The sequence below is a fragment of the Argopecten irradians genome, chromosome 10 (genome assembly GCF_041381155.1).
Source record: "Argopecten irradians isolate NY chromosome 10, Ai_NY, whole genome shotgun sequence".
Classification (NCBI taxonomy): Eukaryota; Metazoa; Mollusca; class Bivalvia; order Pectinida; family Pectinidae; genus Argopecten; species Argopecten irradians.
The window spans coordinates 43,221,944-43,245,500 of record NC_091143.1 but is presented as its reverse complement, the minus strand read 5'-3'; the positions used below and the strand labels follow the sequence as shown (position 1 = coordinate 43,245,500).

The 23,557-nt window shown below is 26.7% G+C and overlaps 1 pseudogene; it reads left to right on the top strand.

The window, feature by feature from the left end:
• LOC138332717 (uncharacterized) overlaps positions 1-23,557 on the top strand; it is a 74,985-nt pseudogene that overhangs the window by 33,045 nt on the left and 18,383 nt on the right.

The following is a 23,557-nucleotide window of genomic DNA, read 5'->3' as shown; positions in this document are numbered from 1 at the left end:
ACAAGCTAACCGATACTTACATTATATATATCATTGGCTTCTTATGTAAAATATATGTTTTCGTTAAATATCACATACAGTGTATATAACAATAATGACAATAAAAAAGCTAACCTAGTTTTATAATTTCCGTGCCCCTGTGTTTTGGCTGAGGTGACCAAGATTTCATTTTACGGTCTCGGAATAGCAGTTCAGACTACTTGTTTTATAAGTGTTCATTGAAATTTAATAAAGTTACATAAGACCACGATCGAGAGCATCGTGGGTAGCGATAGGCCAAGGACATCTCCTTGCAGGCGGTGTATGGGATTTGCAAATTATTTAGTCTAGATGAAATAAATGTTTATTCTTATTACTGGTTTATGTAAATAATGAATGTTCTTGCAATATTTCCAACGTTGGACATTTTTATGTTGCTAAAATTAATATCGATGCTGCTATCGTTTATGCGAGGAGATGAGATGAAGAGGTTTTACCGAGTCATCTCGGTTTTTCCCTGTCGACACCAACATAAAACTTGTATTGTAAGATAGTGACTGTGTATTCTGTTTATCCTGCAACTTTTTCATTATATATACAGAAGATGGTATTCAAAACGAAAGCAAATTTCCTGTTATTTACACGATTTCACTCAAAGCGAAACGCTTCTATGATGATCAAGAAAAGATACATTCACTAAACCGAATGAGTGTGTACTCCTTTTGACTACCGTGGGAAATATGTAAGCGACGTCATTCCGGTGATTGTGACGTCACTGTTTGGCGGGACTGACTGCCGTTTCATTCACTCCTACTAAAAGTGACGTCACTGGAATGTTCGGGATCAAGTCATCAAATTTAGAAATTGAATCAAACGAAAGAAATTAAACATTTATTTACTGACATCGTAAGATTTTCTTATTGCAATTATTACAGGAAATTCTTATAATCCGATATCGAGTTCTGTGCCCGACTAATGTCGATATTAGTGCTGAAAATGCATTGTTTCTTGATATTGTTCCGCTTCTTTTGTTGACTTTAAATTCGTAAAATGAACTTAACCCGCGAAGGGCGTCAGAACGCTTGTTTTCAACGGGAACAAACAAACCGTTGTGATAAAGACCTTCCAGTATGGCAAAAGTGAATATCTGGATCGGGGAAATAGGAACACAAAAAGTCGATTTTCTCCAAAAGTAAGTAAGTTACACTACATTAAATTTGCTGGAACACTTAAAAAATCGTTTTGATTTCAGAACAATTGGAATTATGAAGAAACCTCTTACAATATTTTTATTATTATTATTATATATATCATGTAAGTTAATTGTTACTATTATTACTACTTTATTAAACTATTACTATTACTATTATATTACTACTGTTATTATTAGTACTATTATTACTATTATTATAAAAAATTTATACTAGCATAACGATTTGAAAAATTACGATTAATTGCTTTATGATGATCAAGACTTTTTTTTGTTGTTCACTTAATACCGATATGATATGTTTGTACTCCTTTTACTATTATAATATTAAATCGATGAAAGACATTATATACGTGATTTGACGTAACTGTTTGGCCGAGACGAAGAAATCGTGTTACTCTGTTTTTCATTCAACTGAACTAAAAGACGTCACTGAATTTTACGGGATTTAAAGTTATTTTTAGAAATTGTAATAAACGAAAGTTGTTTAAATTATAATTTATTTTACTGATTATATAAATTTTAGCATATTGCATTAATATTACTAACTAAGGAACAGTTTATATTTACTAACGATATCAGTTACTGTGCCCATAATGTCGTTATTAGTGCTTTGAAAATGCATTGTTTCTTTATATTTATTATTCTTATTGTTGATATTAAACTTTTACTAGAGATATTTTAATTTTTCCAGTCTTGGAAAGATCGCTTTTTTTGCTAAAAATTAAATCGATTGCTTCTATCATTAAATTTATATAGGAGATGAGATGAAGAGGTTTTACCGAGTATCTCGGTTTTTTTTTTTCGTCGACACAAAAAATTGTATTGTAAGATAGTGACTGTTATTTGTTTATTGCAAAACAACTTTTCATTATATATACAGAAGACATGTTATTCAAATTATTTACAAAAGCAAATTTCCTGTTATTTACACGATTTCACTCAAAGCTTAACGCTTCTATATGATGATCAAGAAAAGATACATTTTCACTAAACCGAAAATGAAATATTATTACTCCTCTACTTTTACTACTAAATATGTAAGCGACGTCATTTCCGTCACACGATTTCACTTAAGCGGTGATTGTGACAATGACTGTTACACTGTTTGGCGGGACGTCACTGACTGCCGTTTCATTCACTCCTACTAAAAGTGACGTCACTGGAATGTTCGGGATCAAGTCATCAAATTTAGAAATTGAATCAAACGAAAGAAATTAAACATTTATTTACTGACATCGTAAGATTTTCTTATTGCATATATTACAGGAAATTCTTATAATCCGATATCGAGTTCTGTGCCCGACTAATGTCGATATTAGTGCTGAAAATGCATTGTTTCTTGATATTGTTCCGCTTCTTTTGTTGACTTTAAATTCGTAAAATGAACTTAACCCGCGAAGGGCGTCAGAACGCTTGTTTTCAACGGGAACAAACACCGTTGTGATAAAGACCTTCCAGTATGGCAAAAGTGAATATCTGGATCGGGGAAATAGGAACACAAAAAGTCGATTTTCTCCAAAAGTAAGTAAGTTACACTACATTAAATTTTGCTGAAACACTTATAAAAAATCGTTTTGATTTCAGACCAATTGGAATTTGAAGAAACCTCTTACAATATTTTTTTTATTATTATTATTATATATATTAATAATATATTACTATTATACTCTTTATTATTACTACTTACTACTACTATTACTACTATTATTATTAATTATTATTATTATTACGTACTATTATGTTACTAGTATTATTACTTTATTACTACTATTATTACTACTTACTTGATTACTATATTACTTTTATATATATACTTTATTATTACTACTATATTTTATACTACTATTATTACTACTTTATTATTACTATATTACTTTATACTTTATTACTAAACGATTACTTATTAGCTAACTATTATTTACCGTTATTATTACTTTTTTCTTATTAAACGGAATATTATATTACTTATATATTATAACATATTACTACTATAATATAAATAAATTATTATATTACTGAATTATGCATATACCTGGCTTAAAATTAAATACGTTTTTTTTTACTAGGTACTAATTATTTTACTTCGCAATAGCATTTCAGACTACTTGTTTTATAAGTTAACTTTTTGATTTAATTTACATAAAATTACCATATTTACATAAGATTATTAGTCGTGGGTAGCGATAGGCCAAGGACATTATTTATTGCAGGCGGTGTATTTTGCAAATTATTTGTCTAGATGATTATAAATTTTATTTTTATTACTGTTTATTAAAATTAATTATTATTATTTCCATTGACGTTGGACATTTTTATGTTGCTAAAATTAATATCGATTGCTATTATTTTATTATTATAAGAGTTATTTTTCGAGTCATCTCGGTTTTTATTTATTACTACTGTCGACACATAAATATTTATTGTATAAGATAGTGAATGTGTATATTTTATTTATCTGCAACTTTCATATTATATACAGATATGGTATTCAAAACGAAAGCATTATTTCTACTGTTATTTACACGATTTTACTTAAGCGAAACGCTTTCTATGATATCAATTACTATATTATTAATTTTTTACACTATTTTAACGAAACTAAATGACTTTTTGACTACTATTAAAAATATATAAAACGAATTAAATTGTATTTTTACTACTGAAATATGTAACGACGTCATTCCGTGATTGTGACGTTTATTTGGCTATTTACTGACTGCCGTTTTTCACTACTAAAAGTACGTCACTGGAATGTTCGGGATCAAATCAAATTTAGAAAATTTTTATTAACGAAAGAATTACATAAGACATTTAACATATTAAGCTGTATAATATTTCGTAAGATTTTTATATTTGCATATATTATATTATTTTCTAGTAAATTTATAATTTAATTATTCTGTTTGAATAATGTCGTTTCTTATATTGTTCTAAATGACTTTTTCTTTTTGATTTCCCGCGAAATTTTATTATTGACTTTATTAATTTATTAAAAATTTTAATAAAATTACTTTAACCCGCGAACGTCAAACGTTTTTTTAACAAAAAAAAAAACTTTTGTAAAATATACTGATTTGATTTGAATTATTATTATATGGATTAAATATGGTTTTACTACAAAAAGTAATAAATTAAAACGAATATTATTACTACTATATTATTTACTATATTATACTACTTTTACTAATTTTATATTTATTTTACATACTACTATAATATTATACTATTATTATATTTATTGGAACTATTATTAAACATTATTATTTTTTACTATATTATATTTATACGATTTATAATATATAAATATTTATTACTGTGTTATTTACTACTTTTTTATACTGTTTTTCACTACTACTAAATTACTACTACTTTACTTACTAAATATTACTAAATATTATTATTTATTGGGTATATTTTTGTTTTTTTATGTACTATTTTACTAATATTATTACTAATTATTATTACTTTTTTTATTATTTATAATAATTTTAAATATTATTAATAATTTATCATATTACATTTTTTTTGCTTATATAAAAAATTATATATTATTCATTTTATCAATAATATTACTTTTTACTATTTTTACTACAACTTAACTTTATTTATGACTACTTATTATAATATTGCAACTATATTACTTAATTATTTATAATTACTATATTACTTTATTATAATTATTTTAATATTTTATATATTTATTACTAATATATTCATTACATCTAAAAGTATTAAACTACTTATTACACTATTTGAAAACTTGTGTTTTATTTACTTAAATTATTATATTATAAAATGAAATACGTCAAATTAATGTTCGGGATACATAAATATACTATTTATCAAATAAAGAAATTAAACATTTTATTTACATTAAGATTTTTATTTGCTATATACAATATAAAATTATAATTTATCCGAAATTAAAGTTCTGTGCCCGACTAATTCGATATTAGTGCTGAAAATGCATTGTTTTTTTTATTGTTCCGCTTCTTTTTGACTTTAAATTATACTTAAATATTATTATTATTATAGAACTAATTGTTTAACTTTTTAAATTATTATTACCGACATTTTTATTATTTCCGTGCATAACAATATTGTTTTTTAAAAGTTATCTTTTCAAATTATACATGTGTATTTTGTGCTGATGACATTTAAAGCTAAATATATTACTTTCTTATTACAAAATTTTAATTTTTATTATTTATATAACTTATTATTATAAAATTATTTTATTTAATAATTACATTATTAACCACTGATCGATTATTGTGGGTAAATTATTACCAAGGATTACTATTATTCCTTGCATTATATTATATAAAAGTATGGACATTTGCAATTTTTTATTATTTAGAAATTTATAATGAAATAAATTTTTATTATTTTATATTTATGTAATTAATGTAATTTATTTTTAATTATTTCAACGTTGGACATAATTTATATTGCTAAAATTAATTTACGATTACTAAGTTATTATTAATTTATTGTTACTAATATAGATACTATGAATATTACTTACCGAAATTTACATACATCTTTTTTTCCCTGTACTACCATGTACATATAAAACTTATTGTAAGATATTGAATATGATTCTGTTATTACTGCTAAACTATTTATTATTATTATTATATACATTATTATTACTACTATTATTAAATTTAACTAAATTATTACTATTAAAGTTATTTACTACTATATTATACAATTTCACTACTAAGCGAAACGCTTCTATTATTAAGAAAAAGATACTATTTACTAAATTACTATTGTTACTACTACTTTTGACTACTATTATACTACTTGGGAAATTTAAGCGACGTCATTACGGTATTGTGACGTCACTGTTTTAACGGGACTGACTGCCGTTTCATTACACTATACTAAAATTGACGTCACTATAAATATATTTTGATCAAGTCATCAAATTTAGAAATTGAATAAAACGAAAAAATTAAACATTTATTTTATTACATACGTTTTTATATTTTTATTTTGCATTTATTTACTACATTTTTTATAATCTGAATATTACATGTAAATTCGTTGAGAAAATATATTTTATTATTTACAATAATTATATTTAAAGCTAAATCTATTCGTTATTTCCCGTGACATGTCGATATTTTATGTTGCTGAAAATGTAATGTTTCTTGATATATTATACATTTTTATTGTTGACTAAAAATTCTTTAATAAAAATAACTAAACCACTTTAAACATGTTTAATTAGAACGCTTGTTTTTTTATTTCTTTGCAAACTACCGTTGGATTTAAATTTACCTTCCAGTATGATGCAAAAGTGAATATTCTGCTATATTATTATATTAAATAAAAATTAGTTTTTCTAATTTTTACACGTATTAATTTACATATACATTAACATTTGTAAATTAAATATATATATATATTTCAAGAACACTATTACTAAGTTTGATTATGACTACTTTTTAATATATATACTACTATTATTTTTTATTACATTAATTACTACTAATTACTATAACTATTTTACTATATTAATATATACTATATGATATTATTGATTATTTACTATTATACCTTTAAACTATTTATCATTTATTACAATTACTTATTTAATTATTTAAACTATTATTACTTTATTTACTTTTTTAATTATATTTCACTTTTACTATTACTATATTATTACTACTATATAATATTATTCTTTAAATACTATTATTATTACTACTATTTGACTACATACTGTATACTAATATTTTTACTAAGTTATTAAACTTTCCGGTGATTACTATTTACGTATTTTGTTTGGCTTTACCATTTTCATTTTACTTACTAAAGTGAAACTTCACTAATTTTTTATCAAGTCATCAAATTTACAATTAATGAAATTAATTTAACGAAAGAAATTAAAAATTTATTTACTGACATCGTAAGATTTTTTTTATATATTATTAATTCTTATAATCCGATATCGAGTTCTTTTCTGTGCCCGACTAATGTCGATATTAGTGTCTGAAAATTGCTGATTGTTTTTTCTTGATATTGTTTGCTTTTTTTGTTACTTTATTTTATTTTAAAAAAAAAAAAATGAATTATTTTTAACAACCGCGAAGGGCGTCAGAATTATTGTTTTCAACGGGAACAAACACCGTTTGCTATTTTATGATAAAGATTCAGTCAGTTTTATGGCAAAAGTGAATATCTGGATTTCGGGGAAATACAACACAAAAAGTCGATTTTATAAAAAGTAACTGTAAGTTACACTGTTTATTACTTTGCTAAACACTTTCAATATTATTATATATTTAAAATTTTTTTACAACAAACAGGAAAGTTTTATTATTTACTTAATTTTAATATAAAAGTTACACTATTATTATTTTATATTAAAATTATTAATTTATTACTAAACTTATATACTGTACTATTACTAATTATTATTACTACCTATTATTAATTATTATTACTATTATTTTCTACTACTACTAAAAATTATATTATTTATATTTATACTAAAATTATTATTATTACTACTGTACTTTATACTTATTTTAATTATATTTTATTATTTACATATTTATTTATTAAAATACTAATTATTACTACTTTTTATTATTACAATTATTCTTATATACTACCTATTATTATAATTTATATTATATGACTTTAAATTTATTATTTGACTATTATTAATACTTTTTTTGATTATTAAATTTAATAAAGTTATAACATAAACATTTAAAAAAAACTTAAATATAATTTTTTTTTTACTTAATTTTTTGATGATATATGATATTTCATTTTAAAATGTTTAATTATTTATTAAATACATTTTAATGACTTGTTTTTTTATTTTTTTTATTTTCTAAAATTTAAAATTATAAATTTTATTATAAGACCATTTATTCGAAAAGAAATATAATAATTAATAGGCCAAGGACATCTATATTATTATAAATATTTACGGGAATTAAATAATTATTTAGTCTAGATGATTTTAATAAATTTTTTATTCAATATTATTACTAAAACTATTTATTAAATAATGTATTATTATGAATTATTTACAACGTTGGATTTATATTATTTGCTAAAAAATTATTATATCTATATACTATATTACTTTATTATTATTATGATATTACATATATTATTTTTACTTCATATTTATATGGTTTTTTTACTATTTGACAACATTTATTACTTAAATATATTATGATATTGATATTATTGTGTATTTAAATATTATTAACTTTTTCATTTTATATATAATTTATTTTATTCAAAAACGAAAGATTTTCTTTTCTTATTATTACTATTTTTAATACGATAAGTTATTGATGATACTTTTATTAATACTAATTTTATAAAAAATTTATTTTTACTACTTTTACTATAAAATTCGTTTGATTTAACCTAAATATTATTCAACTTGTTGTTTTGTAACTTTTCAATTGTGACTTTTCATTATATACTGGACTACGTATTATTTCACTACTATAAAAGTTACTATATACTGATTATGTATAAAAAGTACAAAATTTAAAAAAATTAATTAATTAATGTGACTAAAAAATTTTTTTATTTACTGACATCATTTTAATTTCTTTATTGCATATATTAATATTTTTTTTATGAAATTATATCGATATCGACTATTTACTATGTTTATATATATTATATTAAAATGTTATTGTTTTTTATATTTTCCGCTTTTTTTATTATTACTATAAAATTCTATTAAAATGAACTTACTATTATACTATTAAGGGCGTTCTTAAACTACTTATTTTTATTATTAACTAACTACTAATTGTTATAATTATTTCTTATTTACTACTTATTACTATTAAATTAATTATTGGATACTACTTTAAATATCTATATACTATTATTACTATTATTTTACATGACACTATTTGGCTAACTACTATTATTACTATTTTTATTACTTTTACTACTACTTTATTGTAACTGTACTAAATTATTATTATTACTAATTATAATACTATTTACTACTTTATTTCTAATTACTATTACAATTTTATGTTATAATTATATTTTTTATTATTATTTAAAGAATTTTTTATTTAATTATTATTAACTATTATTTAACTATTATTATTACTAACTACATATTACTATATTATTATACTACTTTACACTATTTTTTATACTTAAATATAAAATGTCGATATATATTACTATTAAAATATGTTATTTATTTATATTAATACTTATTAGCTATTATATTGTTTTATAATTGATAATATTTTTTTTTTTTACTATTTAACTAAATTAACATTTTTCTGATCGAACTATTTTAAGATTACTATTATTTTAATATTTTATATAACTATATTTTACTTTCTAAAACATCAATTTATATTCGATTGTCATTTTACTATTTTAAAATTATTTTTAATTTACTATAATATTAAATATAAACTTTTTAAATATTATTATATTAAATAAAAATTTTATTATTCTTTACTATTTTAAATATAACATATTTACAAATTTATATTTATTACATTACTTTTAAATTAATACTTATATGTTTATGTTTTGGAATACTGAGGTTTTAAGTTTTTTTTTTTATTTTTTTTTCGACAAACATTATTAATACTTTATATATAAGTTTTCAAATTTTAATTTACTATAAGATATTGATAATGTATTACAATGGGTTATATACATCTCCTTAATTGTTGATTTTATTATTATATAATAATTATTAAGATTTCTTTATAAAAATTATTATTATATTTTAAATTATGTTATGATACTTTCTACAATTTTTCCAATTAAGTTACAATTCTATTTTATAAAATTATTCATTACTTAAAAATGATATTTATTTTTAATTAGGATTTGAAAAACTTATTTTTTATTTACAGAAAATATGAATTTTTACTAATTCATTACAAAAAATTTATTTATTTATCAAATTTATTTAAGGAATCGAAATATTATTTATATATAATTTATATTTTAAATAAATAATTTTATTCTACCACTATTATAAACTATTACAATAATAAATTTTGTAAAACTTCCAACGTTTTTTTACTTTTTTTTATTTATATAATATCATATTACTATTATTATGAAAAAATGATTAAATTAAATTGATGTTACTGATTATTTATAATATTTTAATTTTATTAAAACTTTTTTACAAATTTACTAAAAAATTTTTTATCTTAAATTTTTTTATTATATATTACTGAAAATTTTATTAAAACGCAAAACAAATTTTTGATTTTTTTACAATAATATTAAAATATTAACTATTTTTATTTATATTTATTTAAATTACTATAAAGATAACTTAAAAAATCTAAAATACTATTATTACTACTTAAGTGGAATAGACTACTATAGTAAAAATTTTATTTTTTTTTGTGATTATTTATTACTTACTAATTATTACTATATTATTACTACTTTATACTGTTATCTACTATTATTACTTACTATTATTACTACTTATTACTACTATTATTACTTTATTATACTATTATTTTTATACTACTAATATTATCTAGTACTATTATTACTACTGTTATTAACTACTATTTATTACAAGTTATTACTACTATGTTACTTTACTATTACTATTACTACTATTATTACTATTACAAGCTAACCGATACTTACATTATATATATCATTGGCTTCTTATGTAAAATATATGTTTTCGTTAAATATCACATACAGTGTATATAACAATAATGACAATAAAAAAGCTAACCTAGTTTTATAATAATTTCCGTGCCCCTGTGTTTTGGCTGAGGTGACCAAGATTTCATTTTACGGTCTCGGAATAGCAGTTCAGACTACTTGTTTTATAAGTGTTCATTGAAATTTAATAAAGTTACATAAGACCACGATCGAGAGCATCGTGGGTAGCGATAGGCCAAGGACATCTCCTTGCAGGCGGTGTATGGGATTTGCAAATTATTTAGTCTAGATGAAATAAATGTTTATTCTTATTACTGGTTTATGTAAATAATGAATGTTCTTGCAATATTTCCAACGTTGGACATTTTTATGTTGCTAAAATTAATATCGATGCTGCTATCGTTTATGCGAGGAGATGAGATGAAGAGGTTTTACCGAGTCATCTCGGTTTTTCCCTGTCGACACCAACATAAAACTTGTATTGTAAGATAGTGACTGTGTATTCTGTTTATCCTGCAACTTTTTCATTATATATACAGAAGATGGTATTCAAAACGAAAGCAAATTTCCTGTTATTTACACGATTTCACTCAAAGCGAAACGCTTCTTAATTTGATGATCAAGAAAAGATACATTCACTAAACCGAATGAGTGTGTACTCCTTTTGACTACCGTGGGAAATATGTAAGCGACGTCATTCCGGTGATTGTGACGTCACTGTTTGGCGGGACTGACTGCCGTTTCATTCACTCCTACTAAAAGTGACGTCACTGGAATGTTCGGGATCAAGTCATCAAATTTAGAAATTGAATCAAACGAAAGAAATTAAACATTTATTTTACTGACATCGTAAGATTTTCTTATTGCATATATTACAGGAAATTCTTATAATCCGATATCGAGTTCTGTGCCCGACTAATGTCGATATTAGTGCTGAAAATGCATTGTTTCTTGATATTGTTCCGCTTCTTTTGTTGACTTTAAATTCGTAAAATGAACTTAACCCGCGAAGGGCGTCAGAACGCTTGTTTTCAACGGGAACAAACACCGTTGTGATAAAGACCTTCCAGTATGGCAAAAGTGAATATCTGGATCGGGGAAATAGGAACACAAAAAGTCGATTTTCTCCAAAAGTAAGTAAGTTACACTACATTAAATTTGCTGGAACACTTATTACTACTATTACTACTGTTATAACTACTATTATTACTACTATTATTACTACTAATATTACTACTATTATTACTATATTACTACTATTATTATTTCTACTATTACTACTGTTATAACTATTACTATTATATCACTACTGTTATTACTACTATTATCACTACTGTTATTACTACTATTATTACTACTGTTATTATTACTACTATTACTACTATTATTACTACTATTACTACTGTTATTACTATTACAAGCTAACCGATACTTACATTATATATATCATTGGCTTCTTATGTAAAATATATGTTTTCGTTAAATATCACATACAGTGTATATAACAATAATGACAATAAAAAAGCTAACCTAGTTTTATAATTTCCGTGCCCCTGTGTGTTTTGGCTGAGGTGACCAAGATTTCATTTTACGGTCTCGGAATAGCAGTTCAGACTACTTGTTTTATAAGTGTTCATTGAAATTTAATAAAGTTACATAAGACCACGATCGAGAGCATCGTGGGTAGCGATAGGCCAAGGACATCTCCTTGCAGGCGGTGTATGGGATTTGCAAATTATTTAGTCTAGATGAAATAAATGTTTATTCTTATTACTGGTTTATGTAAATAATGAATGTTCTTGCAATATTTCCAACGTTGGACATTTTTATGTTGCTAAAATTAATATCGATGCTGCTATCGTTTATGCGAGGAGATGAGATGAAGAGGTTTTACCGAGTCATCTCGGTTTTTCCCTGTCGACACCAACATAAAACTTGTATTGTAAGATAGTGACTGTGTATTCTGTTTATCCTGCAACTTTTTCATTATATATACAGAAGATGGTATTCAAAACGAAAGCAAATTTCCTGTTATTTACACGATTTCACTCAAAGCGAAACGCTTCTATGATGATCAAGAAAAGATACATTCACTAAACCGAATGAGTGTGTACTCCTTTTGACTACCGTGGGAAATATGTAAGCGACGTCATTCCGGTGATTGTGACGTCACTGTTTGGCGGGACTGACTGCCGTTTCATTCACTCCTACTAAAAGTGACGTCACTGGAATGTTCGGGATCAAGTCATCAAATTTAGAAATTGAATCAAACGAAAGAAATTAAACATTTATTTACTGACATCGTAAGATTTTCTTATTGCATATATTACAGGACATTCTTATAATCCGATATCGAGTTCTGTGCCCGACTAATGTCGATATTAGTGCTGAAAATGCATTGTTTCTTGATATTGTTCCGCTTCTTTTGTTGACTTTAAATTCGTAAAATGAACTTAACCCGCGAAGGGCGTCAGAACGCTTGTTTTCAACGGGAACAAACACCGTTGTGATAAAGACCTTCCAGTATGGCAAAAGTGAATATCTGGATCGGGGAAATAGGAACACAAAAAGTCGATTTTCTCCAAAAGTAAGTAAGTTACACTACATTAAATTTGCTGGAACACTTATTACTACTATTACTACTGTTATAACTACTATTATTACTACTATTATTACTACTAATATTACTACTATATTACTACTATTATTACTATATTACTACTATTATTATTACTACTATTACTACTGTTATAACTATTATACTACTTATTACTACTATTATTATTATTATTACTACTATTATCACTACTGTTATTACTACTATTATTACAACTATTATTACTACTATTACTACTATTATTACTACTATTATTACTACTATTATTACTATTACAAGCTAACCGATACTTACATTATATATATCATTGGCTTCTTATGTAAAATATATGTTTTCGTTAAATATCACATACAGTGTATATAACAATAATGACAATAAAAAAGCTAACCTAGTTTTATAATTTCCGTGCCCCTGTGTTTTGGCTGAGGTGACCAAGATTTCATTTTACGGTCTCGGAATAGCAGTTCAGACTACTTGTTTTATAAGTGTTCATTGAAATTTAATAAAGTTACATAAGACCACGATCGAGAGCATCGTGGGTAGCGATAGGCCAAGGACATCTCCTTGCAGGCGGTGTATGGGATTTGCAAATTATTTAGTCTAGATGAAATAAATGTTTATTCTTATTACTGGTTTATGTAAATAATGAATGTTCTTGCAATATTTCCAACGTTGGACATTTTTATGTTGCTAAAATTAATATCGATGCTGCTATCGTTTATGCGAGGAGATGAGATGAAGAGGTTTTACCGAGTCATCTCGGTTTTTCCCTGTCGACACCAACATAAAACTTGTATTGTAAGATAGTGACTGTGTATTCTGTTTATCCTGCAACTTTTTCATTATATATACAGAAGATGGTATTCAAAACGAAAGCAAATTTCCTGTTATTTACACGATTTCACTCAAAGCGAAACGCTTCTATGATGATCAAGAAAAGATACATTCACTAAACCGAATGAGTGTGTACTCCTTTTGACTACCGTGGGAAATATGTAAGCGACGTCATTCCGGTGATTGTGACGTCACTGTTTGGCGGGACTGACTGCCGTTTCATTCACTCCTACTAAAAGTGACGTCACTGGAATGTTCGGGATCAAGTCATCAAATTTAGAAATTGAATCAAACGAAAGAAATTAAACATTTATTTACTGACATCGTAAGATTTTCTTATTGCATATATTACAGGAAATTCTTATAATCCGATATCGAGTTCTGTGCCCGACTAATGTCGATATTAGTGCTGAAAATGCATTGTTTCTTGATATTGTTCCGCTTCTTTTGTTGACTTTAAATTCGTAAAATGAACTTAACCCGCGAAGGGCGTCAGAACGCTTGTTTTCAACGGGAACAAACACCGTTGTGATAAAGACCTTCCAGTATGGCAAAAGTGAATATCTGGATCGGGGAAATAGGAACACAAAAAGTCGATTTTCTCCAAAAGTAAGTAAGTTACACTACATTAAATTTGCTGGAACACTTATTACTACTATTACTACTGTTATAACTACTATTATTACTACTATTATTACTACTAATATTACTACTATTATTACTATATTACTACTATTATTATTTCTACTATTACTACTGTTATAACTACTATTATCACTACTGTTATTACTACTATTATCACTACTGTTATTACTACTATTATTACAACTATTATTACAACATATTATTACTACTATTACTACTATTATTACTACTATTACTACTATTATTACTATTACAAGCTAACCGATACTTACATTATATATATCATTGGCTTCTTATGTAAAATATATGTTTTCGTTAAATATCACATACAGTGTATATAACAATAATGACAATAAAAAAGCTAACCTAGTTTTATAATTTCCGTGCCCCTGTGTTTTGGCTGAGGTGACCAAGATTTCATTTTACGGTCTCGGAATAGCAGTTCAGACTACTTGTTTTATAAGTGTTCATTGAAATTTAATAAAGTTACATAAGACCACGATCGAGAGCATCGTGGGTAGCGATAGGCCAAGGACATCTCCTTGCAGGCGGTGTATGGGATTTGCAAATTATTTAGTCTAGATGAAATAAATGTTTATTCTTATTACTGGTTTATGTAAATAATGAATGTTCTTGCAATATTTCCAACGTTGGACATTTTTATGTTGCTAAAATTAATATCGATGCTGCTATCGTTTATGCGAGGAGATGAGATGAAGAGGTTTTACCGAGTCATCTCGGTTTTTCCCTGTCGACACCAACATAAAACTTGTATTGTAAGATAGTGACTGTGTATTCTGTTTATCCTGCAACTTTTTCATTATATATACAGAAGATGGTATTCAAAACGAAAGCAAATTTCCTGTTATTTACACGATTTCACTCAAAGCGAAACGCTTCTATGATGATCAAGAAAAGATACATTCACTAAACCGAATGAGTGTGTACTCCTTTTGACTACCGTGGGAAATATGTAAGCGACGTCATTCCGGTGATTGTGACGTCACTGTTTGGCGGGACTGACTGCCGTTTCATTCACTCCTACTAAAAGTGACGTCACTGGAATGTTCGGGATCAAGTCATCAAATTTAGAAATTGAATCAAACGAAAGAAATTAAACATTTATTTACTGACATCGTAAGATTTTCTTATTGCATATATTACAGGAAATTCTTATAATCCGATATCGAGTTCTGTGCCCGACTAATGTCGATATTAGTGCTGAAAATGCATTGTTTCTTGATATTGTTCCGCTTCTTTTGTTGACTTTAAATTCGTAAAATGAACTTAACCCGCGAAGGGCGTCAGAACGCTTGTTTTCAACGGGAACAAACACCGTTGTGATAAAGACCTTCCAGTATGGCAAAAGTGAATATCTGGATCGGGGAAATAGGAACACAAAAAGTCGGTTTTCTCCAAAAGTACGTAAGTTACACTACATTAAATTTGCTGGAACACTTAAAAAATCGTTTTGATTTCAGAACAATTGGAATTATGAAGAAACCTCTTACATTTTTATTATATTTAAGTTAATTATTACTATTATTATTACTACTGTTATTATTACTACTACTACTGTTATTACTACTATTATTAACAACTATTACTACTATTATTACTATATACTATTATAAACTAAAATAATATTAAAATCTTTTATTAATATTATGTTATTACTACTATTAACTATATCTTTTTACTACTGTTATTATTATACTACTATTCTATTATCCTATTATAACATTATATATTACGCTATTAAAAATATAAAAAATTTCCTGTTACTATATTTTTACTTAAAGCTACACGATTATAAATCTTTACTAATATAAAAGTAATTTAAACCGAATATTAATGTTTTTATTAAAATAAACTGTATTATTACTTGAATTATTATTACTATATTTTTGTTATTAACTATTTTGACTGCCGTTTATTCACTAAATATTAATCTACGGAATTATTAAGTTTTCATTACTGTAAAAGTTTTTACTAAATTATTATTATTTAGTTTTAAATTATTACTATTAGAAATTATATTTTTTTTATTTTTATTTTTTTATTTTATATTGATAAATAAATTAAAAATCCTATATATCATTGTAAATGTCAATGTAAAATGTTGTTTATGCATAAATATATCAAAAACTGATTTCTAATTAACATTACTTGATCACAAAACTTTAAAAAAGTTTTTACGTTTTTTTTATACCTGAACACCGTTACGTTATCTTTTACTATGGCATTTTATGTGATATGCTCGGGAAATACGGTGAAGATTTTCGACACCCCTGAGAAATTTAATTTAGATTTTTCCGAGAAAAATAAGCACAGGCTCGTGTTACGTTTGACTATGAAAAAACGACTTGTTTTTTTTACCATGGAATTTAAAGTTATATAATAAAAATTGTACAAAATTACAATATATAAACAACTAATTACTATTATATTTTCTACTACTATTACTATTCATACTATGCTATTACTAACTAAGTTACTTTATGAAAAATCACGATAACTGCAGTACAGGTAGGCCTAACGTACTAATTATTACATGCACTATTATTTTTGAACTGTTACGATTGATGCATTATTAATTATACTTAAAAAATGAATGCTATTGCCGAAACCTTTTGGACTATGAGATAGTTTAAGTCTTTAAAATGCGCATTTAAATGAATAAGAAAAAAAACTACCACGAAAAAAATCACGATAGCTACTCTAACCCAGTGGTACAATAATTTTAAAAAGCGGTTTTTATCGGTTTTTTTGACGGCGAAAGACCAAAATTTATTTTACGTTCGGAAGCAGTTCATCATACTTGTTTTATTGTTCCCCCCGTTTACATAAGACCACGACGAGAGCATCGTGGGTAGCGATAGGCCAAACATTCCTTTGTATTAAGCAAATTATTTAGTCGACTGAAATTTTATTCTTAAAATTACCTTATGCAAAAAATGAATTTCTTGCATATTTGGCAACGTTGGACATTTTTATATTGCACAAAATATCGATTTTCATTTATGCTAAATGATATTTTTACCGAGTCATGTTTTTACTGTCGACGACATTTCCTAAAACTTATTAAACTTATTATATATTTAAACCTGCTTAATTCATATATATAAAAATGGTATTCAAACAAACAAAATTTCATGTTATTTACACGATTTCACTCAAAGCGAAACGCTTCTATGATATGAAAAGATACATTCATACTAAACCGAATGAGTGTGTACTCCTTTTGACTACCGTGGGAAATATGTAAGCGACGTCATTCCGGTGATTGTGACGTCACTGTTTGGCGGGACTGACTGCCGTTTCATTCACTCTAAAAAGTGACGTCACTGGAATGTTCGGGATCAAGTCATCAAATTTAGAAATTGAATCAAACGAAAGAAAATTAAATTTATTTACTTACTACATCGTAAGATTTTCTTATTGCATATATATTACAGGAAATTCTTATAATCCGATATCGAGTTCTGTGCCCGACTAATGTCGATATTAGTGCTGAAAATGCATTGTTTCTTGATATTGTTCCGCTTCTTTTGTTGACTTTAAATTCGTAAAATGAACTTAACCCGCGAAGGGCGTCAGAACGCTTGTTTTCAACGGGAACAAACACCGTTGTGATAAAGACCTTCCAGTATGGCAAAAGTGAATATCTGGATCGGGGAAATAGGAACACAAAAAGTTATTTTCTCCAAAAGTAAGTAAGTTAAACTACATAAATTATTTGGGAACACTTTAACTAAATATTTTTATGTGCAATATTACTACTATTTCATTACTAAACTAATATTACTAATATTTATTACATACTAATTATCCTATTATATACAACTATATTTTTACTACTATTACTACTGTTGATAAATACTACTAATATTACGTACTATTATCACTACTGTTGATTACTACTATTATTAAACTATTTTACTACTATTTCACCTACGATACTTTATTACTACTTTTTTACTATTGCAGCTAACCAGTCAATTCATAGAAGTTTTATAACATTATTTAGTCTAAATGAAATAAATGTTTATTCTTATTACTGGTTATGTAAATAATGAATGTTCTTGCAATATTTCCAACGTTGGACATTTTTATTTTGCTAAAATTAATATCGATGCTGCTATCGTTCATGCGAGGAGATGAGGTGAAGAGGTTTTGCCGAGTCATCTCGGTTTTCCCTATCGACACCAAAATAAAACTTGTATTGTAAGATAGTGACTGTGTATTCTGTTTATCCTGCAACTTTTTCATTATATATACAGAAGATGGTATTCAAAACGAAAGCAAATTGCCTGTTATTTACACGATTTCACTCAAAGCGAAACGCTTCTTTGATGATCAAGAAGAGATGCATTCACTAGACCGAATGAGTGTGTACTCCTTTTGACTACCGTGAGAAATATGTAAGCGACGTCATTCCGGTGATTGTGACGTCACTGTTTGGCGCGACTGACTGCCGTTTCATTCACTCCTACTAAAAGTGACGTCACTGGAATGTTCGGGATCAAGTCATCAAATTTAGAAATTGAATGAAACGAAAGAAATTAAACATTTATTTACTGACATCATAAGATTTCCTTTTGCATATATTACAGGAAATTCTTATAATCCGGTATCGAGTTCTGTGCCCGCCTAATGTCGGTATTAGTGCTGAAAATGCGTTGTTTCTTGATATTGTTCCGCTTCTTTTGTTGACTTTAAATTCGTAAAATGAACTTAAGCCGCGAAGGGCGTCAGAACGCTTGTTTTCAACGGGAATAAACACCGTAGTGATAAAGACCTTCCAAGTGAATTTTTGCATCAGGGGAAGAGGGACATAAAAAGTTGATTTTATCAAAATGTAAGACCTTCCAAGTATGGCAAAAGTGAATATCTGGATCGGGGAAATAGGGACACAAAAAGTCGATTTTCTCCAAAAGTAAGTAAGTTACACTACATTAATTTTGCTGGAACACTTAAAAAATCGTTCTGATTTCAGAACAATTGGAATTATGAAGAAACCTTTTACAGTATTTTTATTATTGTTATTATATATAATGTAAGTTAATTATTATTAAAGAGGGCAGCTGCCAAAGGACAAGTACCACTGCAAGAAATTCTGAAGGCTGCAGACTGATCTAATGACTGTACTATTCGCCATTTCCAGATCGGAGACTTAGACCAAGACAATGACAATTCATAATCGTTGGATTTTGCATTATTATTATTATTATTAAACTCTGTTCATCAACAGTTTTTGTTCTCTTGTAGCCTTTTCTTCTTAATGTATTATTTTAAAAGACATCGGGTACTAATAATATCAATCTTGTTCATTAGGACTTTTCAGCTTTGGGTGAAAAGACCTATTGATTTATTATCATTACAAGCTGACCGACATTTACATAATATATAATTTATTTTTCGCATTTTTCGTTAATGCGGATATGACGTACATGCGGATATGACGTACATGAAAATATGCATTATCTAAACCGAATGGGTTTAATGACTGACGCTTCATTCACTCCTACTAAAAGTGACGTCACTGGAATATTCGTGATCAAAGCATCAAATTTAGAAAAGGGGTCAAAATAAAGATATTAAATATTTTTTTTCCTGACATCGTAGTTTGTTCCTATAGCAACTGTTACAGGGACTTCTTATTGTCTGGTATCGAGTTCTATGCCTGACTAATGTCGAAAACTAGTGCTGAAAATGCATTGTTTATTGATATTGTTTCGCGTCTTTTGTTGAGTGTAAATTCGCAAAGTCGAAGGGCGTCAGAACGCTTGTTTTCAACCGGAATAAACACCAGATTGATAAATACCTTCCCAGTATGGTAACAGTGAATATTTGCGTCGGGAAAACAGGGACATGTAACGCTTTAGCGCTACATGTAGAATATGTCTGTATCCCATTGCGTTCATACCACCTTTAACGCAATCAAAACACTGTTCAATCACTTTATAATGTAAATGTAATTATTATTCTGCATTTACAATTGTGTGTAAAAGACTACGAACTCGTAAGAGATAATATAATAATCTTGTTGTCGTGTTATATAGCACGAACTGAAGGAGTGACCGCAAAATGTTCATGTTGGTCGAAAATCCAATTTGGCCGCTATGACGTCATACCGAAAAAGTTTAAAACAGTTAAAACTAAAAAAAACGTATGAAATATAGCAAATATTTTTGATGTTTTATGTAGATCTTATTAAAGACAAACTTTTTTCAGATATATCGTAGTTAGGTCAAAGGTCAAATAAAAAGTTTGCTACGGAGTCAAAGTTCAATGCAGAATGTTATTCTGATGAATTTGATGTCTTTGATTTCTCGGTAGCACTTCTGGTCAATCTGATTGAAATACAGATCCTTATTATCACTACGTTAGATAAGAGGATCTGAGAAAATCCAATAAGGGGTCATGTCGACGTGACCTTTGTAAATGGCCAATCAAATCGCTGCTGGCAAAATTTTGACAGTGGACGAAATAGTTTGAAAATCTGTCAGAATTATTTCCGTGTACGTGGTCATCTCGCCCAATAAAGCTAATCGTATTTGTATGTTGGGGCAAAATGGCGTTGTCAATTGACAGAGCAACGTGCAGAAAAGTCATCCGAACATGACCCTTAACGTGCAGAAAAGTCATCCGAACATGACCCTTAATCGGATTTTCTCAGATCCTCTATTGAACGGAGTGGTTTAAAGGATATGTATTTCAATCAGATTGCACTTCTGGTTAAAGTTTTATGGCATTTTGAAAACAAACTTTGATCTTTGCAAAATTCCCGCAAAAATGTTTAAAATAGTATTGTGTTTTTTGTTTACGCTCTACAAGTAAAATGGGAAGACAAAGGAAAGGACAAAAACTATTTCAGAATATTAAAGCCATTTATCTGAAGATGTGCAGTAAATAAAATCAAATAGGTCAATAAATCCAATATGAACGCATTGACGTAGAAGCTAAAAACACAAAAACAGCTTTAACTCAAAAAGTATAAAACTAATTTAGAATCTGAAGATTATTGTTGTAGGGAATTTCCTTATACAACTTACTTTCATTACAAGGTAATACAGCTCAAAATTTACCTATTACTATTTTCAGATTTATTTTTTTTATCATTTATTTTTTCCAGATTTTTTTTTGCGTTAAATAGATGCAGTATATCCTCCCTCCTGATTATTTTGACATCTTTGGATTTCAGATCGGTTATATCATAATTATTTGGATCGTAATTAATATTTTACAAAGGAGTTTTTGACTATTTCGTCAATTATATTTTAAAGAATTCTTCCGATTCAAATAGTCCGATTAAAACCAAACTATTACAAAATATTTCCTACGTATCTACTATAAAATCATGTTAATATGCCGTCGATTAAAATTCAAATAAAGCCGTTATGACGTCACTTCCGGTTTATTCTAGAGATCCATTGCTCGTTAACCATTGAGCCAATGTCTTTAGTTTTGTTTCTCTAAGATGAAGAATAGTATATGGAGAAAGTTTGTAATTGTACACTTTCCTCTAAAATATTAACTCCCGGTTGAAATTTTCTGTTTTTAACTTACCTGGTAATGATAGCATTGTAAACTAAATACAGTAAAAATACCACCTAATTGTCTATGACAATTTTTAGTTTTAAAATAAATGTATTTATTTATTTTTTGTCTTCGCATACCTGAAGCAATAGTGTTGATATTTTAATTTACACGTGTTTCGGTTTATCTCACGGTTTATTACATGTAATTTAGAACATTGAGTATTTAATGATAAAATATACCCCGTATCTATGTTCTATAAAGGGAGGATAATCCTGTCAAGACCAAGCCATCCCCCAGTACAGCCAGTAAACATAGCAGATTTTGGTACAGCGGACGGAAACGCCTCTCTGTCTCTCATTAAGGAAATGATTGGTAAACAATTAAATCAGTATATTTCTATTTTTACTTATAATTTGTAGTTTGAATTTAGGAACTGTTATTCCGTATAGGTATTATTTTTCATAATTATCTTTTTATTCGGGATATTAATTTAACACAATATACAAATACCCTCAATAGACTCTCAAACAATTACACCCATACTTTAAAAAAAAACTCCTACATTTAAACGCATGCATATACCTGATGTATTCAGATATATTCATTTCACCCTCCACATACTTTCTTTATCTGTATTAAAATGTTAACAGTGATTATCTATTTGTCTATTTCTCGTGATATTCTTGACGTCCATTCTTTAGAAAACTGCTGATTTGTTTTCTATTATTTCCCTTTCAGGTGTCGCACAAACACACCTGGGGGAGCAGCATCCAATCGTTGTATACTATAATGATCATCCAAAGAACGACTTTAATCTTCTCAGCAAGGTCATCCAAGGTAGGGAATTCATCTCGCCATGATGTGCTTTGATTTTAATCCCTAAACGATCCCGATATGATATATGTGATGGTGACTATGGAAACTATAAGTAAGTCTTGGCATCCAGTAAACATACCCTGAGACTATGTTTTTGACCCCCAGAATTTAGACTTGACTCTTGACTGTTCAATCTCTATATATTTACATATGCCCCTATATAGTCA